This window comes from Artibeus jamaicensis, unplaced genomic scaffold, assembly GCF_021234435.1.
Source record: "Artibeus jamaicensis isolate MK-2021 breed Jamaican fruit bat unplaced genomic scaffold, CSHL_Jam_final contig_886, whole genome shotgun sequence".
In the NCBI taxonomy this organism is placed as follows: domain Eukaryota; kingdom Metazoa; phylum Chordata; class Mammalia; order Chiroptera; family Phyllostomidae; genus Artibeus; species Artibeus jamaicensis.
Genome location: NW_026522002.1, coordinates 2,666,189 through 2,690,403, shown reverse-complemented (window position 1 = coordinate 2,690,403; position 24,215 = coordinate 2,666,189). Strand labels below are relative to the sequence as shown.

Sequence of the window (24,215 nt, the reverse complement as noted above, 5' to 3'; positions counted from 1 at the left end):
GAGGTCTTTCATAAAAAGAACAGAATTACACTGAACCCAAAAAGAGGGCAGAGGCACTTCCAGGGTCTGTATTGCTTACATTTGTCCTGGGGCCAAGGTACTGCCTGGAAGTGAAGGGTCTGGAAGCCCCTAGAGCACTTGGGCACCACTAGCTGCCTTCGTATTTTGATGGAAATCTTTGTCAAGCAGGTTTATTTCCAATAATCACTGCATGCTTTTCATTCACAATGGCCTCAGCTTTTTGAGCCCTGTGGAGCTGATTCAATTTACATCAGAAGTACCCAGACCACCATGACAAGGTGATTGTTTTTGTTTGGGGCTCTTTCCCTTACAGATTTCTAACCCATACAATCCAACCTGCTGCTTCCTCTTGCCTGTTTTTTTACACCCCAAGGCTTCCACCTTGCTGTAGAAAGGTATCTAACAAACTTCGTAAAAATTTTCAGTAAGGTTTAAGTAAAAGATTCTGGTGAGACTTTCAGATCTCTTATGAAATGAAACAAGCACATCTGTCTTAGTCCCATGTCCCTTTCACAAACTTCTGGAAAGAGTTGCCTATACTCTTGACCTGCCTTCTTCACCTCTCACACCTCCTCAGTCCTCACCATGCACTGAACCTCTACTGCAAAGGTCACTCAGTTTTTAGCCTCTCCTGATCTGGTCCATTGGCTGCACTCAGGAGGGTGACGCTGTCTTCCGTCTGGGTGCAGGGTTCCCCAGGTGCAGGATTCCACCTGGGACTCTGGCTCTCCATTGTCACCAAGACCTTTCCTCCACCTGCTCTCCCCTCAGTGATGTTACACTGTCCACCACATGCTCTCCCCTCAGTGATGTTACACTGTCCACCAGTAGATGAGGCAAATGCTGTGGAGGCAGATTTGGCACCTTCTCCACCACAGCCAACAACCATGCCAGCTCCACTGTCTTTTCTGCATCCCAGTAGAAACTCACTAGCCCACATGAGAGCCCTGCATGGATTCCTGCCATGGCCTCCTCAAAGCTCTTTCCTGCCTTTGCTCTCCTCATATGCCCACACAAAAGACAAACTCATCTTGCAAAACATAAGCATACTAAGTTTTCTCAATTTCTGGATAGCTTCCTCACAACAGGTTAATATTTTCAATACTGAATGCACCTCAAATTGATGTGAAAGCTTAATGCAACTTCCTTTTAAGCAGATGCAGGTCCCGCCTCTGCTTAAAACGTTTTTAGCTTCTGAAGGCCCAGAAAGCCATGTGGAAATGTCCAAAGGTACTCAGAGGGCTCTTTCTGATGTTCACCACTGCCTGTTCCCTCACTTCCATTCTTCCGTCAACATATATGACTGCACACTCCACACACTCAGCTCTAAGCCTGCACACAGAGCCAGCTTCCACCACCCATCACCCAGCCCCATCTCCTAGAGAAATTACCTGTCCCACATATTTCAAGCACAAACACCATGTTCTTCTAGAACCATTCTCTAATCTCTCTTGAGATCTATACTCTGTCATTTGCTCCATTGGCATATAGTGTTTGTCCTACTATAGCAATGATTCAATCTCATTGTAATGCTCTAATCACTAGTTTAATTGAGATACAGTTGACATACAATATATTAGTTTCAGGTGTAAGATTAATATATCTTCTTGAATAAATGAAGTGGATGGATTCTAATAAAGTTAATGATGACAATTCTTTGGTTACTTCATAAAACCAACTCTTCTCGGTAGATAAGGTTTTAAAATTTTTTCTCTCTCTTTTTTTAATTGTTGTTCAAGTACAATTGTCTCCATTTCCCCCAACACTCCCACCCACCCCGGCCATTAGTAAATAATCTTAGTTCCTCTTCCACTAGAACCATTCAGCAAGGTGAAGTCAAGCAGACCAACTGCATCTGCACAGTATTTGTCCACAACTCTGAAGATACGAAACATGTTATCACAGTTGATATTAATGTGCATGACTGAGATATGATTTGAAGAAGAACATTGTATGTTCCCTTGAAGTAAAATCGCCTTATTGTTCATAATACAGAGCAAAGAAAACAGAATGAGCAAGGAAGCTATAAGGGTTTAATCAAATAAAGTTCTTATAAATAAGAATTGAGATTCACTATCCACCAAAAATGCAATTATCCCCCCCGACTAACAGTACCCTAATTTAAACTGCACACGAAAAAAAGCTTTCAAGTTAGAAGACAATTTTATATTAAGGTCTCAGATGAACCTTAATGCCACTCCCTTTCCTGGCCCTGTGGTCTGCTAAACTTCAGCTCTAATTATCTCATCATGTGTCCCACTTCCAGCATCTCCAACTTCACAGCCAGCCTCCAAAACAGTAAAAAAAAAAAAAAAAGAGTTGCCATGTGTCACACCTGCGACCTCCCATCTTTGGTATATTTGGTAATGGTGTTAAAACGGGAAACCTGGTACCAGCCAACATCAGTCCCAGACTCAAAAAATGATGTAACTTAAGTGACCAAAGAATAAAAGCCAACTTCTGTAAATGTTGTGTGACAAGGCCACACAATATTCTTCCTGGGTTTCATATTTTCAGAAACCCAGAACTAAAAATATCATAAGTGTGTTGTTTATAATGTAATTAAAGGTAATTGGTAGGTGAAATCAAATTTTCTTTTTCATAATTAGGATTTGGCTGAGTCATTTAACTTCTCGGATCCTCAATAATTTCTTCGTCTATAAAATGGAGTGAGGAAATCTCTATGAGAGTCAAATGTGATCGTACATTCTGATCCAAGACAGGACTTTCAACTCTGTGTGTGCAAAGATGTGTGAACTGGAAAAGAGGTATTTTTGATACAGCTCCTATGTTATTCATTCGGGTGTTTAGCAAATAATGTTAGTGAAGCCCACACTGTGCCACGTGGAAGGTAAAGAAGAATCAAACTTGGTCCCTTCCCTCAGGAGCTCATAGTCAAGTTCTGTAGTATCCAAAACAGTAGTCATTAGGGATATTTTAATTAAATCACATGTGGCTATTTTAATTAAAATTAAGTAAAAACTAAAAATCCAGTTCCTTAGTTGACACAATTCCAATGCTCAAGAGCCACACATGGCAACTAGCTACACACAGGCTAACTTGTTGGACAGTGTAAAATATTTTATTACTACAGAAAGTTTTACTGAGCAGCTCTGATCTAGACAGGCAAGGAAGTATGCAGGTGAACATTAAAACATCATGCAATCTAAGTGATGACGAATAGGTAAGTTTTGTTTTTGTGGAGCAGAAAGGGACAGCCAGGTGGAGCGGACCACATGTGCAAAAGCACGGAATAATCAAGAGGCATCCTGAGTCCCAAAAGGGTGTGCAAGCACTTCTTTGCACCAGGAAGCAGTGGCCAGATATAAGCCTGGAGGAGTGGTTAGGAGACAAGAAAGACCTCACAAGCCAAAGAAGGGGTGAGGACTTAATTCAGAGCATAGTAACAAAGCGGTATGGTGATGCATCAGAAGTGTTTGATAGAAAACTAACCATACAGTGGTTGTCAACTCTGGAGGTACACATGAGAAATTTACAAAGCTCCTGGAAATGCTGGTGCCTTGCCCTAATGGAATTAAATCCATTTCTGGACTTGGAACCTGGATCTCAGTAAGTGTTAAAACTCTAAAGTGATTTAAGTGCACAGGGTTGAAAACCAATGAAGATCACAAGGAACTGGAATTGTGGTTAAGCTGGAACAAAGAAGTACAAGAAAGAGTCTACTGCAGCTGTCCTACAAGAGGTGACGGTGACCTCACCTAACACAGGCACAGGGGGGATGAAGAGGAAATGCTGATTTTGGTAGAAGTTTCTAAGACATAATTAATACAACTAGAAACAAATATGAGCAACCAGGGTAGAAAAAAAACAGAATATAGTATGAAAAGTCTGTCCCACGACAATAATGACCAATGCAGAGAACAGTGGCAACAGCCCAGTGTTAGAGGCAGGGCCACATTCCTCAGAGCATCTCGTAGAAGGTCCAGGAGCCAGAGACAAGGTTTGCCTAGATCCTGCTGTTGAATCAAGTGAGAGAGTGAGCACAAATGATGAGTGCTTGCAGAATCTGTACAGAGTAAAATACTTTTCTTTAAACTGCAACCTATCAGAATATCAAAAAGACATGCATTTTTAATGTTTGGCTCCCTCCTCAACTATTCCACACTGCACACCAGTGCCCCCATCAGCCTGGCAGCACAGACAGGCCACAGACATCCTGTCCCAGCAGCACCACTGATTACCTGTATGGACTTTACCAAATCATCTGACTCTGGGTCTGGGCCTCATTGTTGTAACAGTCAAGGGGGAGAGATGGACTTAAACAAGGTGCTGCCAGAGATCCCTCCAGTGTGGAACACTCTATGACACATTATAGTCTAAAGAACAGAAAGTCATATAAGTTTATAATAATGTTCAGTACTTACCTACACACTAATTTATATAAAATTATATTTATTTACATTCCAGACATATATGTTCCTAAGATTATACATATACATTTCTTAAATTATATACAGATTCCAAATATACATACACACATATTTCTTTTTGTCTCAAAAAGATATACTCAATCTATTGTTTAGTCTTCGTATAACAATTACCATGTTTTTTCCTTGCCATGCTAAAGTAAGGAGTTGCAAACTCAATGCCTCACAGGACAGGGGGCTGGCCATGTTAATGAATAAAGCAGTCCAGTGGGGAATGACAAACTCTACGCCATGCACCTGCTGAAGGGGATGGCCACTGTCTGGCTCCAAGTCCCAGCTACCTACCATACGGGAATGTGAACCCAGGTTAGTTGCACTTTTCTTTCAAAACTCATAAATTGTTTTAGGTGTAATCTCTTTATATTTAAATGCTGGCAACCAACACAAATAATTTTAAAACGTTGTGCACACCACACACAACAGGCCTGAGGCTACCAGTATGTGCTTTGCCCTGAAGTATGCTATCCTTCCATGTCTTTTAAACCTGAAAAACATAAAACAAGAAAGAAGCCTTCTTAGGTTCTTATGACAGAGTTCTGACCTCTGGTTTCTAAGTTAAGTTTGACCAGCAACACTAGTCACAGACTTATAGCTACCATTCCACAAAGTGCCTATAAAGAAATCTACAGAATGCATTTGTATGGGGTTTGAATGGAGACTAGGACACCTGAGAAATAAATTCTTTGTGTACCAAATGTCAGGTGGGTTTTAACACTTAAAGATAAAAACATGAGCATTTATATTCTGTGAATAGCAGCCATTTATCCTTCAGTGAATTCAAAATAGAAAAACAGTTTTTTGAACAGCAATATCACTATATTTTTTGCTTTCAAAAGAAAAAAAGTCCCTTCTCTTTTCATTACACCTTTTTAAACATGGAGTGCTTGCTATGCCATCTGGCACTCATTAGCAGGAAGAGACCAGTGCACATGGAGTATTCCGTACTAGAGGCTGGGGTGTCAACCATCGTACTGTAGTAACATGATCCTCTGCTGCTCGATCACCCTTACACCACTGTCACAGTGGAAGGAGAGCCAGTGTTAATGAAGAGGAATTTACATCCAGAAGGGCTGTCCTGTACATACCCAATGGTTGAGAAATCCATGTGAAAAGCATAAAAAGAAAACCAGATGAAAAACAACAATCCGATAATATTTATGATAAAATTCCCATGATGCCCCCCAAAAATGCCTTGTAGCAACCTGGGCTCCAAGAGTATTTTATAATGACTGTGATGGCAGAATTGATAGTGTTCTAGTGCTCAACATAAAACCTATAAAGTTTTATAGGTTTTCTCCCCTTCAAAAGGGGAGAATGTATTTTTAAAGAATGGAAGGAAGTAAGGGAGAGTATGAAGCCAGTTACTTGGGCACATGATTCCAGTTTGTCTCACTACAATGCAACAAAAACAAGAAAGGCTTTCTTGTCATGCTCACTAGTTGCATGCCTCAGGTGGTAAATGTAGGATAAGGTTTAAGCAAATCCCTAAACCTACCTCACTAGTACTTGGAAGAAAGGAAGAAAACAAAGCCTGTAGGAGTTGGGAAAGATGGGCCGTACTAGGCTGTCTCGTATAGGAGGGTCTGAATGAATTCTAAATCTGGAGGAACCTATAGGAAAGGCGTGGAAAAAGATGATAATAGCAGCACTGGGAAGAGAAGAAATAAGTAGATAGCAATACTTTAAGTGTTCCGGGCACAGCACTACACTGTTCTTATTCCCATTCAACAAGTGAGAAAAGTAAAATCCAGCATGGTAATTAGGTCCAAGTCATACAGCTAACAAATGGAATAGCATGGATTTGAATCCTACTATCCATCCTAGAAGCCAATGTCTCAACCACCACCCTATACTGTCTCCCAACATTGGAGATAAAATTAAATAAAAGCAGGTAAAGACAAAACCAGAGATGAGACAACAAAGGATGCCTTCAGCAATGCTATGGAGGGATGACTTTGAAAAATTAATGCAGGGACAATCACTCCAAAGAGAGAAGTGAAGTTCCCTTACTATATTGAAATGGGTCTCCCTGCTGCTACTTGAGAGGCCACTGGTTTTCCTTTTCATTTGGCCACCTGTAACAGAATTAACTATGCTTAAATATGCACCCACAAATTATGAAATTTGACCACCAATTTCTCACACAAAGTTATAAACATACCAAATGATCTCCTGTAAAGAGTAGTTCAATTCTATGATATGTAAGTATGCATACATGAGTGTTCACTGAAGACAAATGATATCTGAATCTCAAAGTACCTCTAATTTCTCTTTGTTAATTATAATTAGCTCTTTCAAAATCAGCTGCACGTGTATGTTTATCCTTTATTACCAATATGCAGAAAAATTTTTCTGAATAAGAAATGTTCCCTCAGGACCTTCCTCCATCCTTTTATACATAAAAGGAGGCCATACAAATTATGGCCTTGAATATTGTTATTTAAAACGACATCAGAAAGTACACTCATTAGCACTAGAGATATTTAAAATTATTGTTCATTGGTGAAATAAGTAGTATTCAAGACACACGATTAGCTGGAAAGATTGTGTGTCAAAACCTGAGAACCTCATACCTTGAGAACTGCACAAGGGGTCTAGATCTAATTTGGTACCAGGAAAGAACTCTGATACCTTTCATCTAGAAAGCTGGCCAATTCTGCCATTGAAATAGCATTATTTGCTCCTCAGAGTAAATATTTTACATGAGATACCTGCTGCAATATGTGAGTGTGGCAAAGAGAGACTTCAGGCCTCAAAAAAACAAGTTGTATGACTTTTCTGGTCTTGCTTCCTAATACATCTCTATCCATATGACACAATTCTGGATATAACTTGCATGAAATACAACATGCCATAGGGCAGTGAGGGTATGAGAGGAGGAAATGCATACCTCTGTGTACTGTTAACCGCTACTATTTTGGCCAAGAAACTCTGACAGTTTTGGAATGGCCAAATTGGCTCAGTTCAGTTCTTGACACCCTTACCCTGGGCTGACTGACCTTCTAGCACCTGAGCATCAGCACAGTGCTGACTAATCAATGACAATGTGACTGCCTCAATCTGCTTGGTTGTGGTTGGAAACAGTTGGAATAAATGATCCAGTCAAACTCTGAGATCTCCTTTTGCGCAGTCTGAACCCATTAAATATCACAAAACAGGACTGCCTGAGGCTATCAGAGATCAGTAACTATAAAAAGAGCCAGAAAACAATGAACAAAATGGCAATAAGTTCATAACTATCAATAATTATTTTAAATGTAAATGGATTAAATTCCCCTACCAAAAGACACATAATGGCTGAATGGGAAGGAAAAAAATCCCATCTATATGCTGCCTACAAGACATTCAATTAAGACATAAAGACACACAAAGACTGAAAGTGAAGGGATGGAAACAGATATTCCAGGCAAATGGAAGCTAAAATAAAGCCAGAGTAGCTGTACTTATATCAAAAAAATAAACTCTAAAACAAAGACTGTAGTAAGAGACAAATAAAACTTGTATGTAATAATAAAAGTGTCAATCAGAAAAGAAGATGCACCCAAGACAGGAGCACCGAAGTATGTAAAGCAGATATTAATAGACCTAACAGGAGAAATACACAGCATTATAAAAGTAGTATGGAACTTTAATACCCAACTTACATCAATGGATAGGTCATCCAGACAGAAACTCAATAAGGAAACATTGACCTAAAATGACATGTCAGATCAGAAGAACTTAACAGATATTTATAGACTATTCTATTCAAAAACAACAAAGTACACATTCATCTCAAGTGCACATAGAACATTTTCCAAACTATAAGATAGGCTATACAATAAGTCTACCTAAATTTATAAAAATTGAAATCATATTTAGCATATTTTCAGAGCACAACAAGTGTAAAACTAGAAATTAATTACATTAAGAAAACTGGGAGCTACAGGGCCCAGAAACCATGCTTCAATTAGTGGGTGCACCAACCTGTCCCATGGTCCCAGCACTGGTTGTGACAGCCACATTATCATTTTTTCACCTGAGGTCTGGCTCTACCAAGTAGAATGTTTTTAAGTATATTAACCAGGTGGCCTTACATAAGCATCTGTCAAAGGGAAAGACTGTACAGTAATTGTCACACAGAAGAAACTCCCTGACAAATTACTGGGTTCCAGCATAGTGACTCACTTATTCAAGATAGCTGAAAATACTGGCTGTGTTTTCACATTCCATGACAGGAATGACATCTGACAGCAGATCCCAGGTACAGAGGCCATGCTATGAGGCAGCTAATTGGAAATACAGGTATGACTTTGAGATTCCTGTAGAGATGCTATATAAAAGAACTACTGATACTTTTCAGGTCTAACCATGGAATGCTGAAATGAAGCCTCTTGGTAACTGTATGATTTTAATTGGTAGAGATGTAGAACTGGCCCCTCAGATACGCGTGTGTGATCCTACAGGTTACTACTACAGGTTTGAAGCCATGCAGCAGGAGTTAAACCTAGTCAACCAGTTTTCTTTTTAAAAAGTGCAGAAAAATGTGGACATTTGAACAGACAGTGGAAACTATGATTATATGCCTGATAAGGTTTCTGTCAACTGATTTCAAACCTTCAGAAATAGAACTTGGGAGTAGTTACAGTTGAAAATCCTAAATTCAGGATTCTTACAGATGTAGAGATTGATGCTCACCTTGTTGCTCTAGCAGAGTCTAAGCATTGTAGTTAGTTTACCAAATTCAGGATGCCACCTGCCTGCACGTTTGTCATAACAGACCAACTTTACAGAGGTCCTTAGGTTGAAAAAGGAACCTCTCTCCCACTCCTCCTGCCGCTGAAGTAGTTAGAACTCTATAGAAATAAAAACAGTGTTTTGGGAGAAAAAAAGAAAGAAAACTGAAAAATTCACAAGTAAGTGGAGATTAAGCAGCATATTACTGAACTAATGAGTAAAAAAATAAATCAAAAGATAAATAAAAAATGTCTTGAGACAAATAAGAAAATATACAAAAATTTATGAATGCAGCAAAGGCAGTTCGAAGAGGGAAGTTCATAGCAATAAATGCCTATCTAAGAAACAAGAAAATTTTAAATATACAATCTAACTTTATACCTAGGAACTAGAAAAAGAACAAAGGACACTAAAGTTAGTAGAAGGAAGAGAGGCAAAGATTAGGGCAGAAATAATAAAAGAGATTAAAAAGACAATAGAAACTATCAATGAAACTCCGACCTGGTTCTTTGAAAAGAGAAACAAAATTGACAAATTTATAGCTAGACTCACCAAGAAAAAAAGGGAATTGACATAAATAAAATAGGCAATGAAAGAGAAGTTACAACGGATACCATAGAAACAGAGGATCATAGGAGACTACTCTGAATAATTATATGCTAACAAATTGGACATCTGAGGGAAAAAATGAATGTATTCCTAGAAACAGAATTTACTAAGGCTGAACCACAATGAAATAGACTATCTACACAGACCTATTACTTGTAAGGAGATTGAATCAGTAAGCAAAAACTTCTCAACAAAAAAAGTGCAGGACCAGATAGCTTTACCAATGGATTCTTCTCAATACTTCTCAAACTATTCCAAAAATAGAAGAGGAGGGTACTCTTTCAAATTTATTTGATGAGACCAGTAATATCCTGACACCAAAAGCAGACAAGTATGCCAAAAGAAAACAAAATTATACACCAATATCCTTAGTGAATGGAGATGCAAAAAATACTACCTCAACAAAATACTACCAAACCAAATTCAACAGTACATTAAAAGAATGAACATCACTATCAAGTAGGATTACCTACTAGTGATGGTTCAATACCTAAAAATCAGTCTACAAGCTACACCACAGTAACAACATGAAGGATGAAAATCACACAATCGTCCCAATAGATACAGAAAATGCAGCTTAAAACCCCAACATAATAAAGACCACATATATGACAAGACAAGGCCACAGCTAAGATCATACTAAACAGTGAAAAGCTGGAAGTTTTTTCTCTAAAATAAGGAACAAAATGAAAATGCCCACTCCCCATTTTTATTCAATGAAGTATTTGAAGTCCTGGCCAAAACAATTAGGCAAGATAAAAGAAAGAATATGCATCCAAATTGGAAAGTAAAATTGTCACTATTTTCAAATGATATGATATCATATGTAGAAAATCCTAAAGACTCCATTCAAAAACTGTTAAAACAAAGAAATTTACCAAAGTCGCAGGATACAAATCAATACACCAAAATCTGTTGCATTTCTATATACTAATAATGAACTATCAGAAAAAGAAATTAAGGAAAACAGTCTCAAAAACAATTAAATTCCTAGGGAATAAATTTTCCAGGAAAAGACATAAATAATGGAAGAATATTCCATGTTCATGGACTAAAAAGGTATTGTTAAAACATCTATAGCACCTAAAACAATATACAAATTCAGTGTAATCTTTATCCAGATTCCAAGGGCATTTTTCAGCAAAATTAAAGAAAGAATCCTAAAATTTGTATGGAAACATAAAAGGCCTCAAATAACCAAAACTGAAGACATCGCACTCCCTGATTTCAAACTATATTACACATCTATGGTAATTAAAACACTGTGGTACAGGCACAAAAACAGGAACCTAGATCAATGGAACAGCAAAGATAGCCCAGAAAAAAATAAAAACATATATGGTCAATTAATTTATGACATAAGATCCAAGAACATACAATGAGGAAAGGACAATCTCTTCAGTAAGTGGTGTTAAATAAACTGGACAGCCACAAACAAACAAAAAAATGGCCTGCTGTCTTAAACCATACACAAAAAATAACTAAAAATTGGTTGAACTTAAACATAAGGCCTAAAACCATAAAACTCCTAGGAAGGAAGTACAAGTGGTAAGTTCCATGATGTAGATCTTAGTGATGGGTTTTTCAACCTGACACCAAAAACAAAGGCAACAAAAGCAAAAATTTAATAAAAAATAGGCAAAAAATCTAAATAGACATTTTTCCAAAAAAGACATACAGATGACCAAAGGCACATACAAAGATGCTCTACATCTTTAATCACTAGAGAAATGCAAATTAAAACCACAATGAGGTATCATCTCACACATGTTAGAATGGTTAATATTAAAAAACAACAACAAGAAATCACTAGTGTTGCTGAGGATGTAGAGAAAAAGGAACTCTTGTGCATTCTTGGTGGGAGTAGAAAGCGGTGCGGTGTGTCCACTATGAAAAACAATATGGAGGTTCTCAAAAAATAAACATAAAACTACCATATGATACACAAATTTCACTTCTAGTACTTAGCTTAAGGAAATGAAAACACTCATTTGAAAATACATATGCTGGGACATGGAAGGACTTCCGCCAAGATGGAGGCATAGGCAGAGACGCTGTGCCTTCTCACACAACCAAGGTTAAAGACAACAAAATTTTAGCAACAGAAAACACAGCCCAAACACAGAAAATTGAACTTTTCGGAAGTCTGATAACAACGAATTCTTCAGCCGGACTGGTAAGAGGAGCTAAGCCAGCAGCTGGAAGAGCGGGGTTGCAACGGGTGGACCCAGTGAGCAACCTGGCGGACCCAGTGAGGGTGCAGGGCGGCAGGCTGAAAGCAGTCACACATTTGAGCGCAGATAGACCAGTGAAAAAGTGAGCAGTGAGACAGACCGAGCAGGCTCCAGCAGCAGGAAGCAGCAGAGGGGACCGATATTGCCCCGCTCTGACTACGCCCCCATATATAGTGTCACAACCCAGTGACCTGGGCGGCCTGCCCTGATGAACATCTAAGGCTCCACTCCTCATACTTAATGGGCCAAAAATGGCTCAAGAAGATCTCAAAGCCCCAGAGCCCATAACTCTAAGTGACCAAGAAATAGCCAAACTTTCAGATGCACAGTTCAAAACACTGGTGATCAGGATGCTCACAGAACTGGTTGATTTTAGTCACAAATTAGAGGAACATATGAAGGCTAAACTAATAGAAATGAAGGGAATTGCACAGGAAACCAACAGTGATGGTAAGGAAACTGGGACTCAAATCAAGGGAGTGGACCAGAAGGAATAAAAAAATGACCAAACAGGAAAATATGAAGAAACAAGAATTCAAAAAAATTGAGGAAAGGCTTAGGAACCTCCAGGACACCTTTAAACATTCAAACATCTGAATTATAGGGGTACCAGAAGGGGAAGAGGAACAGCCACCAATGGAAAACTTATTTGAACTAATAATAAAGGAGAATTTCCACAATCTGGCAAAGGAAATAGACTTCCAGGAAATCCAGGAAGCTCAGAGAGTCCCAAAGAACTTGGACCCAGGGAGGAACACACCAAGGCACATCATCATTACATTAGCCAAGATTAAAATGAAGGAGCGAATCCTAGAAGCAGCAAGAAATAAGGGGACCATCACCTACAAATACCTTCCCATCAGACTGTCAGCTGATTTCTCAAAAGAGACCTTACAGGCAAGAAGGGGCTGGAAAGAGGTATTCCAAGTCATGAAATCCAAAGACCTACAACCAAGATTGCTCTATCCAGCAAAGCTTTCATTTAGAATGGACAAATAAAGTGCTTCTCAGGTAAGATCAAATTCAAGGAGTTCAGCATCACCAAGCCCTTACTATATGAAATGTTAAAGGGACTTACCTAAGAAAAAGAAGATAAAAAAAGATGAACACTGAAAGGACAGCAAATTCACAGATATTAACAACCACACCTAAAACAAAAGCAAACTAAAAGGACAGCTAGATCAGGAGGGAAAACATAGACATGAAAATCTCATGGAGGGTTAGCAACAGGAGAGTGGGGGGAGGAGAAAGGGGCAGAAGGTACAAAAAATAAGTAGCATAGATGGTAGGTAGAAAATATATAGGGGGGAGGGCAAGAATAGTAGGGGAAATATAGAATCTAAAAAAATTGAGACACGTGGTCATAAACTAAAGGGGGGAATGGTGGGGGCGGGGAGTGCAGGGTGGAGGGAAATGAAGGAGGGGAATAGAACAACTGTAATTGCATAATCAATAAAATCAAATAAATATTTTTTTAAAAAATTTAAAAATTAATAAAAAAGAAAACACATATGCTGCATTACTTACAATAGCCAAGACACAGAAGCAACCAACTGTCCATGAATGAATGAATGGACAAAGAAACTGTAGTTCATATATACAATGGAATATTATTCAGCCATAAAATAAAATCTCGCCACTTGTGACAACACAATTGGAACTCAAAGTAAAATATGTCGGACTGAGAAAGGCAAACATTGTATGGTCTCTTATATGTGGAAACTGAAACAACGACAATGACAAAAATAAAAAAGTTCACAGACAGAATACACTAATGACTGCCAGAGCAAGGGGGTGAATGGAGGCTGGGTGAAGTGCTTAATTTTTAATTTAAATGAATAAATGTTTAAAAATTAGATACAGAGGTAAAAGCATAGTTATTGAATCTTCCCAATGCCCCACATAAAAACATACAGAAAAACCTGAGAGTAAAACCAAAAACCCATGGACAAATTTACAACAGAAGTACATGACAAGCATTACCCCAAACAACAAAGTACATGGTGGTGTGGGCAAGCTAACACTGACCACAAGTCCTACAGAATAGCAGCCTTCATGTGTAAAGCAGCAGAGGAAAACACCAGGGCAATTGAAGGACCTGAGGAAAAGAACCCCTCAAATTGTAAAAGTACTAAATAAAAAGTGTGGTGAGCAAATTTAAAACAGCAGCTGAACCTGGGGGAAATCTTCCTGTTCTAATAAAGTGTCAAAGGCCTCAAAATAAAAAATTCTGAAAAGCTCTGGCTGGGTGGCTCAGTTGGTTGGAGTATCATTCTGTGCACCAAAAGGTTGTCAGGTTCGAACCCCTGTCAGTACACACACCTAGTCTGAAGGTTGGTCACCGGTCAGGGTGCATACAGGAGGCAGCTAATGGACGTTTCTCCCTCACATCAAAGTTTCTCTCTCTCTTTCCCTTTCTCTCTCTCTAAAATCAAGAAGCATGTCATTGTGTGAGAATCTCTTTTTAGAAGAAATTCTGAAGAGTATGGAGTAGTCAATTGTGTATGACCTCTCAAAACTAAACTGCTGGGACTCCATTCTAGGACAGAATCTTACACCCAGAGAAACATCCGGAAATAGAAGCAAAATTGAAAAAGGTGGAGAAAACTGAAAGGACAGAAAAAGAAAGTCCAAAAGTGGGCAAAAGAAGACAGTCAAGGTATTTTGAAATAGCAGGACAGTAGTAGACCATTAATAGAAAGAACACCAGAATATAGAGCTCTATGAATTTAAAAGAACTTTCTAAATCAAATCTCTTGATTAAAAGTTTAAAAAATTACTTACATATAAAAAGAGGCAAGAGAAAAAAAATTTAAACATATTTTATTGATTGTGCTATTATAGTTATAGTATTACAACTATAGTATAGTGCTATTATAGTTATACTATAGTATTAAATAGTTATCCTATTTTTTCTCTGCTTTATCACCATCTTCCATGTACCCCCTCTTCCCTCCAGTATCCCCCCCTCCCAGTTCTTCTCCATGGGTCATATGTAGAAGTTCTTTGGCTTTTCTGTCTCCCATATTATTTTTAACCTCTCCCTCTCTATTCTGTATCTACCAATTATGCTTCTTATTCCTTGCATCTTTTCTCCCATTCTCCCCCGTCCCCCTCTGCTCTAACCCTCCATGTCATCACCATTTTTGTGACTCTGTCCCTGTTCTAGTTGTTTGCTTAGTTTGTTTTTGATTTTGTATTTGTTTTTTTTTGTTCAGTTGTTGGTAGCTGTGAGCTTGTTGTCATTTTATTGTTCGTAGTTTTGATTGTCTTCTTTTTCTTACGTAAGTCACTTTATCATTTCATGTAACAAAAGCTTCATGATGATGAACCCTTTAACTTTATGTTACCTGGGAAGCACTTTATTTACCCTTCCATCCTAAATGATAGCTTTGCTGGAGAGAGTAACCTCAGATATAAGTCCTTGCTTTTCATCACTTCAAATATTTTTTCCCAGCCCCTTCTTACCTGTACGGTTTCTTTTGAGAAATCAGCTGATAGTCTTATGGGCACTCCTTTGTAGGTAACTGTCTCTTTTTCCCTGCTGCTGTTAAGATTTTCTCCTTATCTTTAATCTTGGGTAATGTAATTATGATGTGCCTTAGTGTGTATTTCCTTTAGTCCAACTTCTCTAGGACTCTCTGAGCTTCCTGGACTTGTGAGTCCTTCCTTTGCCAGAAGTCCTTCATTGGACTTCTTGGACTTGTAGGTCCTTCATTATTTTTTCAAGTAAGTTTTCAATTTCTTTCTCTTCCTTTTCTCCTTCTCACACCCCTACAATTTGAATGTTGGAATGTTTAAAGTTGTCCCACAGGTTCTTAAGCCTCTCTTCACTTTTTAAAATTATTGTTTTTTCATTCTGTTCCAGTTGAATGTTTATTTCTTCCTTTTGTTCTAAACTGTTGATTTGAGTCCCGGATTCCTTCCCTTCCCTTCCCAGAGTATTTTGCACTCTGCATCCGATAGGCTGGCTACCTCCTTGTCACTTAGTTCTTTTTCTGGAGTTTTGATCTGTTCTTTCATTTAGGCCATATTTCTTCAACTCAGCACACCTGTTACACTGTAAGCCTTAGATATTCTCCAGGGTGGGGCAACCTGTATTGCTGCATGGTAGCACTGTATGTGGGTGAGGGGTCTGAGAGGAAACAATGCTGCTTGCTCAGTTCTCCGCCAGCTTTCAGTTACTTCCTCTGCTACCCACAAATGAACTGTACCCTTCTGGTGCTGATTCTGGGGCTTTTGTATATTCTGCGACCATGTAGGCCCTTCCAATGGACTCTCTTGTGAGACTGGCAGTTTCTCCCGCCATTGCAACCCCCACAGGTCTTTATAGCCAGGGGTTTTGAAACTTTCTTCTCTTGGTGCTGGAATCCTGGGTTGTATGATCTGTCTCCTTCCCCATTTGTTCCTCTCTGTTTATACACACACGGATGTAAAACATTCTGATCTGCCAGCCGCTGCCTCACCTGCCTGGTCCATCAGATGCCACCTTGTCCTGCGTCCTCTCCACCCTGGTTTTCTGTCTCCACACTTCCTACCAGTCTGGATGAATGTTTCTTCTTTAACCCCTTGGTTTTCAGCTTCCATACAGTTCTACTTTCTGGCTCTTCTGGTTGTTTTCTGTTTTTAAATTGGTTGTTATCCTTCTTTTGGTTATGCATGGAATTAAAGAAATTGTACACCAAAAATATGCCATATAACAGATAAAAACTAAGATGTTATTTTAAAATGAATTAAAAGACAGTGGAAATATGATATAAAGAATTAGAAAAACAGAAACAAAGGAAAAACAGGAAAAATCAATTTCAAATTGAGAAATGCATTAAGAGGTAACAAGAGTAAATAAATACAACATATAATTCCTTAAAAGTAATAAAAGATTAAAAAATAATTTTTTCAAAAAATAAAAAAGAAATAAAGATAAAACATTTTAAGCAAGTATCAATATTGAACATAGATAAAGATCCAACATGTGAAAAATAGGAGTCCCTGAAGAAGAAAAACAAAGGAAGAGACCTGTCTAAATACTTAAAACTGTAACTATCCTAAAATTAAAAAAAAAATTTGAGCCTATATGTTGAAAGAGAACACTTAATACTTGAGTATATTGACCTAAAATGACCAACACCAAGATGATTCCTAATAAAATTACTGGACTTGTGGCTTTAGACCAAAGAAAACAACATAACATTGTCAATACATTTTTAAAAAAATGTGAACCAACAACTTTATACCTGATAAATACTTACCTTTTAAGTATAAAGAGTGCACAACAAATTGTTATAAAAACACAAGAATTCAGGTAACATAGGTCTTATAGCCCTTTTTGCTATATTTATAGAAAATAAGCATTAGATAAAATGAACAGAAATACTTAAGGACTATACTTATTTATAGAACTAAGACTGAAACAGGATTAACAGGGGAAAGTATGTTATAAATGGCTACATGTGCTAAAAAGACAGTCACAGTAAAGCACCAAAAAACAGAGATTAGGAACAGTACATGTAATAAGATGTTCAGCTCTTCTTCGTAATCGGAACTGGAGGTTGTAGTATAAGTATTGTTGTTCTGAAACTGCTGTGTGTGCAAGGTTGAACAACAAGCAAATTATTAATTATGGGATATTGTAATTCTGTCATCCCCAGTATTCTTGAGAACCACAATTCTCAGCAAGGAAGAAAGGAGATAAATATGTAACAGATAAGAAACTAACTGAAAGCCCTCAAATCCTGAATATGAAATGAAAATAGTAGGAATTCCTGAGGCCTAGACACAATTAACCAATCCAGTAAAAATGAGCATTGTTAGCACTAAGAATATTGTCTTGAAATACACAGTTCTACTAAAAAAAACAAAGTTTTCTTGGACAAATGGCCAATTTTATTTTTTAAAGATTTCATTTATTTATTTTTAGACAGAGGAGGGGAGGGAGAAAGAAAGGGAGAGAAACATCAATGTGTGGTTGCCTCTTTCATGTGCCCCATACTGGGGACCTGGCCCACAACCCAGGCATGTGTCCTAGACTGAGAATGAAGCTGGTAACCCTTTGGTTCACAGGCCAGCACTCAATTCACTGAACCACACCAGCCAGGGCTGCCAATTTTAGTTCTCATGTGAGAAACATGAGCTTGGAATGTCTTGCCTTACCAGTGAGCAAAAAAGCAATTGAAGATCAGTAGGATCATCTCAGGACAGAGGAATCAATGTAAAGAAGTTCCATGATCAAAGATGGACTATTTATCTTCAATTAAAATTAGAAATTCCATGGATTGAAAGCAACTAATATTTAAATGTATGATTCAGAATGATATTAAAATTTATTCACTGCTTTCAGAGGATTACATGAAACTAATTCATTATTTTTTAAATCTGTAAACACTTGGAAAGAACCAGGCATTTATCCTGTATTTTTATATGACTAGATCCATGAGTAGCCAAAGAGTAGATAAAAATTACAACAGTATTCCAACTAATATAGGAATACACTAGAAATGAAATATCACTCTTTTGCAACCCACAATGAATTAAAGGATCTATCCATTAATGGTTATTCACATCACAAAAAGAAAGAATAAGGAAGTATGTCACTCCTGAATGAAAGTCTTGCCAAAGGGGTCAAATATGAACCTCTGGATCCAGCTGCCAGTGTGTATGAAACGAAGAGGAAGTAGAGAGGGCAGAAGAACATATGAGCTAAGAATGCAATCAGCCAAATCCAGGCTCTGGGAAACTACAGCTCAAGTGGCTAGGTTCTCCAAAAGGGGAATTGTAAAGAACGGAATGGAATAGAGAGAAAATTTGAAAATTAAGAACTTAAAAAACTACTTAAAAAATGGGCAATACTAAACTAGTGTTAAAGGATGTACATGTAAGTAATAAAATAATAAACAAAGTGAAGTGATTACTATAAAAGTATTGGTTACTTTTGAAAGGGGCTGTAAGTGGGATAAGGAACATAAGGGGCTTCTGGGTGGCTAGCAAATACTGACTTCTCAACTCTAATGATTGTTATAAAGATATCCACCTCAGATGACATACATACACATATGTGTTGTCCAGTACCGTGGTCACTAACCACATGTAACTATTACGATATAAATTAAGATGAAACAGAATTAAAAATCCAGATTTTCTCAGTCATCCTAGCCAAATTTTAAGTGAGCAGTAGAAAATGGCTACATTTTAGACAGTGCAGAAATAGGACACATTGTATAGAATCAGTTCATGTGTGGGGTGTGTGTGTTTGTATGTGTTGGTAGTAGTTTTCTACAATTGTGCTTACAATAAAAATGTTAAAGTTCATGACCCCCAAAACATGTTACATAACTGCATTTACTAGAATTTATTTCAAATACACAAATATAGGCTACTCCTTAAAGCAATGGCAAAGAGCATACACCTTCCAGATGAGAGATGAATAATGTGAAACTCTTTTAGAGCATTAAGTAGCAGAAACCCATGTCAATGGATCTGATTAAAATTGCTGATACACGATACAAAAAAAACCCCTTTCATCTCAAGGACAATGCAGTTGGGCCTAGAAAAGGTTAATAAACTCTTCTAGGCTATGGATTGATAATTGATCATTTTAATTACCATTAAACATTTGTTAGACATCGAGAGAAGAAAAGACTATGGCAAAATAAAGTAGCAGAGTCCCTGCCAAATGGGAACTCCTAACAAGGCACTTAAGATATGTTACCAAATTACACAGGAGAAGGACCAGGAAACATTCCTTCCACAGGGCTGGAGATCCTTAGGTCAAACACCTCATACCTCAGTCCTACTGCTGAGCTCACAGTAAGTACAAAGGAGGAAGTTCCTTTGAAGAGATTTAAAGGAGGTGTATGAAATGAAACGATGAAAGCTTGGCCAATGGAGTCATAAAATGTTTTCAAGCAGAGCAAATGACCTAAGAGAAATGGGAGGTGAGACATTGACACAGATCAAAGTGGAATCTACAAAAATATGTTACATAAAAGAAGGGAGGGCCTAAAAATAAATAATTTAGAGGTCAGAATAGAGAATCTCAAAGAACAAATGCACAAAAAGGCAGAGTGTCTGCTAATCCTCTTCAGTCATTGGCAGGGCAAGCATAAGTGCTATAGAAAAGGACAATTATAAAGGAGGCATTTTGAATAAAGCAGAAAAAAGGAGGGAGTAAAGAAACATCATAACTACAAAATACCCATCTAACAGAGTCTTTAATTACCCAGGGAGAATATCAGTATTTTCTTTAAAATAATGTCATTGATGCTAAAACATATTGAAAAAAAATAAGACCATGGAACCTATGAGCCAGTGCAAAAAGGAGGGCACCTGGTGCATTAACAGTTAAAGAGCATGGAAAATCAATAAGCCCACATCTGCTCATCATGCAAAGTGTCACACGCAAAAGAAAAGGTTAACTTTAAGTAAAGACAAAAAAAATATCTAGAATATGATGCAGAATGGGTTAAAGCAAATAATAGTAAAAAAAAACAGGGCCTGATTTTCCCATATACTGTAATCTGAGCTTTTTATTTCATTTTGGGTCTGGTTATGATCCAAACATTCTGTAAAGCTCTCTTTTACATCTTATTCTATCAAGAAAGATTTGGCAACTGAAATCCATTATGATATCAAAAGATACCTGACAATATAAAATGTATCCCACCGAGTTGATGCCACCACACACGGTTAAATTTATAACAGAAGTATCATAAAAATTATAAGAACTGCAAATTGACCACTGATTTCTAGTTCATTGATATAAACAGTGGTAACGACATGGCTAACTTCCAAACATCTTTACCACTGTTTAAAATCTATCAAGAGCATTTCAACCACAAACCTGTCCTCTAGGGTGCATTATCATTCCCACACTTAGATCAGCAAGAGTGACAACCCAAGTAAAGCCACATAATCAAAAAGATTCCATGAGATTCTTCCTCTCACCTTTCTAATTCTTCCGCATGTCAGTATCTCACTCTTGCTTAAGTACCATTCTTACTCTCAATTTGTTATTTAAGATCATTTAAAAATTTGGCTCTAATTTTGTGAGATATGTCTGTCTGCTGTCAAAATTAGTTCTTCACTACAGTGTTAAGATTCCTACTGGGCTCAAATTAGCAAGATTTTCTGTTTACTTCATATTTGTGAACCAGGAGCACTGGCAGCAGTGTGGTGCCAGTATAGTTAACAGACAGCTATTGGGAAACCTAGCAGGTAGGGAGGTCACATATTAAAACAACAAAAACAATGATTCCTTTCTGGAAGACAGTTAAGATACAGAACCTAATGACTTCCTCCATCAACGATCAATTCTATAGCATATTCACAGAGATGACAAAACAAAAAGAAAATGGCTTTAATAGGTAAAATCTGAAAAACTGTATTTCATTCATAGTGAACTTAAAAGAATGGCTAAACTATTTCATTGTTCAAATAAACACCAAAATGTGGTTAAGGGTAATAAAATGGCTAAAGAAGTAAAGAAATCAAAGACAAAGGCCTTTTAAAAATATATTCAGTGATGAATTCTCATTTTGTGTATATGTGTGTTTATTACCCCACCCCCTTACTTTCCCACTGACATATGTCTAGAACAAATTTAACATACTGCTGAAAAGAAAAAAATTAAATGTCTGGGAATAATATTATTAGCAAAAACAATCAGTAAGCAGTATCATTGTCTAAGCAGAAGCTACATGTGCATTTGTGCAAAAATCAGGCAGTTCTAACTCTTAACTAGTCCTAATACATGTGTAGGAAGTCACTCAAGAGATACTAAGTATATCTAGCATATACTACTTGTACCCAAATTGGTTTATTTCACCTTTCTGTACTTGGGAGAAAAGTAACGTCTATACGACAGATGCACTTGGAGTTTGCCACGTGGCCTAAATAGAGAAAGGGCTGCACAGATTTAGGAACAACTTGAAATTTTCATTTGATTCTTATTTGCTAAAATAAAGGCATATTTTCCCCCACAGAACATGTTGGTATTGAGTTAGTCCATGTCTACACAGAGTAAGCAGAGAGCAGAGAGGAAATAGTGACTTGTATCTGGGTAAGTCAAAGCCCCTAGTCACCTGCTACTGAAGATAATGTTGGTTTTCCCTCAGTTTGACTCTACTGGCTGTCTACAATAATACATGGGGTAAATAAGCCATCAATCCTTCATTTCTCTTTACCCATGTAAATATGGTCTAAATACCTCTCTAAATGTCAGAGCATTGTCCCATTGTAAAGCTAAGTTTTTTTCATTAGTGTGCTATTTTTAAACCCTAAAACTGAATGAAGCCCTGAAAGCAGATGTCATAACAAGAGTGCTCTCTTTGTTCTCCTCAAGAAAGTCTTTACCTAAAAAAGACTGAGCCCTAAAATACATAAAGCAAAAACTAATAGTACTTGAACTAATAAGAAAAATAGAGACAGACTCATAGATGGAAGGCAGGTGACAGCTAGTGGGAGGGGGTTAGGGTATGAGGGGATGGAGCAAAAAAGAAAAAAGGATTCATAGGGACAATGGATGGTGATTGCTGGTGGGAGGCATAAGGGGACTAAATGGTCATGGGAAAAATACAATAAAGATTACATTAAATAAAGAGCAGCACTGACAAGACAAACAGACACTTCGATGACAATAGTTGGAGACTTAATACTCCACTAAAATGAAGGGCCAGAACTAGGCAAAAGATCAACAAGGAAATGGAAAGCACAAACACCACCAAAGACCTAACAGACCTCCAGCCCACACCTACAGAAGGCTCACCTAACAACAGTATAATATACATTCTTCTTGAGCACACATGGGACACTCTACAGATAGACCATAAGCTGGGTCATAAAACACACCTCAATAAATCTAAAATTACTGAAGTAATATAAAGTATATGTTCTAATTAAAATGGAATGGGCTTATAAGTAAATAACACAAAGAAGTTTAAGAAATTCACAAACATAAAAATTAAGCCACACATTCCTAAATAACCAATAAATAAAAAAGAAACCAATTAGAAAATACTTTGAGATGAATGAAAATAAAGATAAAACATACCAAAACTTACAAGATTCAGGTAAAGCAGTATTTAGAGGGAAACTTGTAGCTATAAACAAGTTTAAGGCTTCAGAAGAGATTTAAAACAGAAGAGATGTCTCTTCTTAAGACAGAAGACATTTAAAACACTTTTGAGTTAAGCAACCAGTTAACAAATCTACCAATATATCCTAGATCTTGATTCCCCAGTCATAAGACCAAGCAACTTTTATAGTAATCACTTTCACTCAGGAAAGACATAGGTATGATGTTGTGTTACACAGAACGTCATGAAGTTATCTATCAATGGAAGCTTTTGGTAGAACATAATTCTCTTTTAATAACTTCCTAAATGAGAGGACTGAGATCTTATGAGTCAGCAAGGGATATGGTTTTAAAAGATAGATTTTCTGAATTTGAGTCTAGTAATTTTTCTGCTAGTTCTTTCTGCTACTCAAAGAACTAGCCTTGTGAATGAGTGTAAGTTTTCCACGGCTTACGTTTACATGCTATAAAGCAGAAAATTTGGAGGTTACTACTGCCATTCTTCTTTTTAGATGCCCATGTGCCTCCCCATGCACACATCAGGCACTACAAATTCATTAAGAAACTCATCAAAAGTGTCAGACCATCTTTCTTTTCAACAAAGCATTTACTGAGATTCCAAAGATAAGATAAATGATTTCTACTGTCTCCATTGAGATTAGAGTAGGTGAATTTGGGGTAGGGGAGAAAGAGGAGGTCCATGGTAATGAAGAAAACAGGAGAGACGCAAGGAAAAATTTGGGATCCTAAACATACACTGAGTTATAGAAAACCATGCCATATGGGCTTGACAACCTGAAACTCTGACCCTAGAAAGACAGTGGGACAGAGACCATCTTTGTTCATCAAGAGATCTCAGAAATCAAAGCAGTGAATACACTGGGTTTCGCAAGCAAACAGTCTTTGATTCAAATGTAAAATCTTCCATTAAAAAAGTTAATTTTGAATTAATTATAGACCTACAGGAAGTAGCAAAAATAATAGAGTCCCATGAATACCCTTGGCCCTGCTTCCCCCGAGGATGACATCTCATATAGCTGCTGTACAATATCAGAACCAGGAAACTGCCACTGGTACATTAATGTTAACCAGACGACAGTCCTTATTCAGTTTTGGTCC

At 37.5% G+C, this 24,215-nt stretch overlaps 1 protein-coding gene and 1 pseudogene across 14 annotated transcripts in view; one reads left to right on the top strand and one right to left on the bottom strand.

The window, feature by feature from the left end:
* Positions 1-24,215, bottom strand: part of FOXP1 (forkhead box P1) — a 627,082-nt gene that overhangs the window by 340,545 nt on the left and 262,322 nt on the right. The window lies entirely within an intron of this gene.
* Positions 3,887-9,182, top strand: LOC119052897 (proteasome subunit alpha type-6-like; annotated as a pseudogene).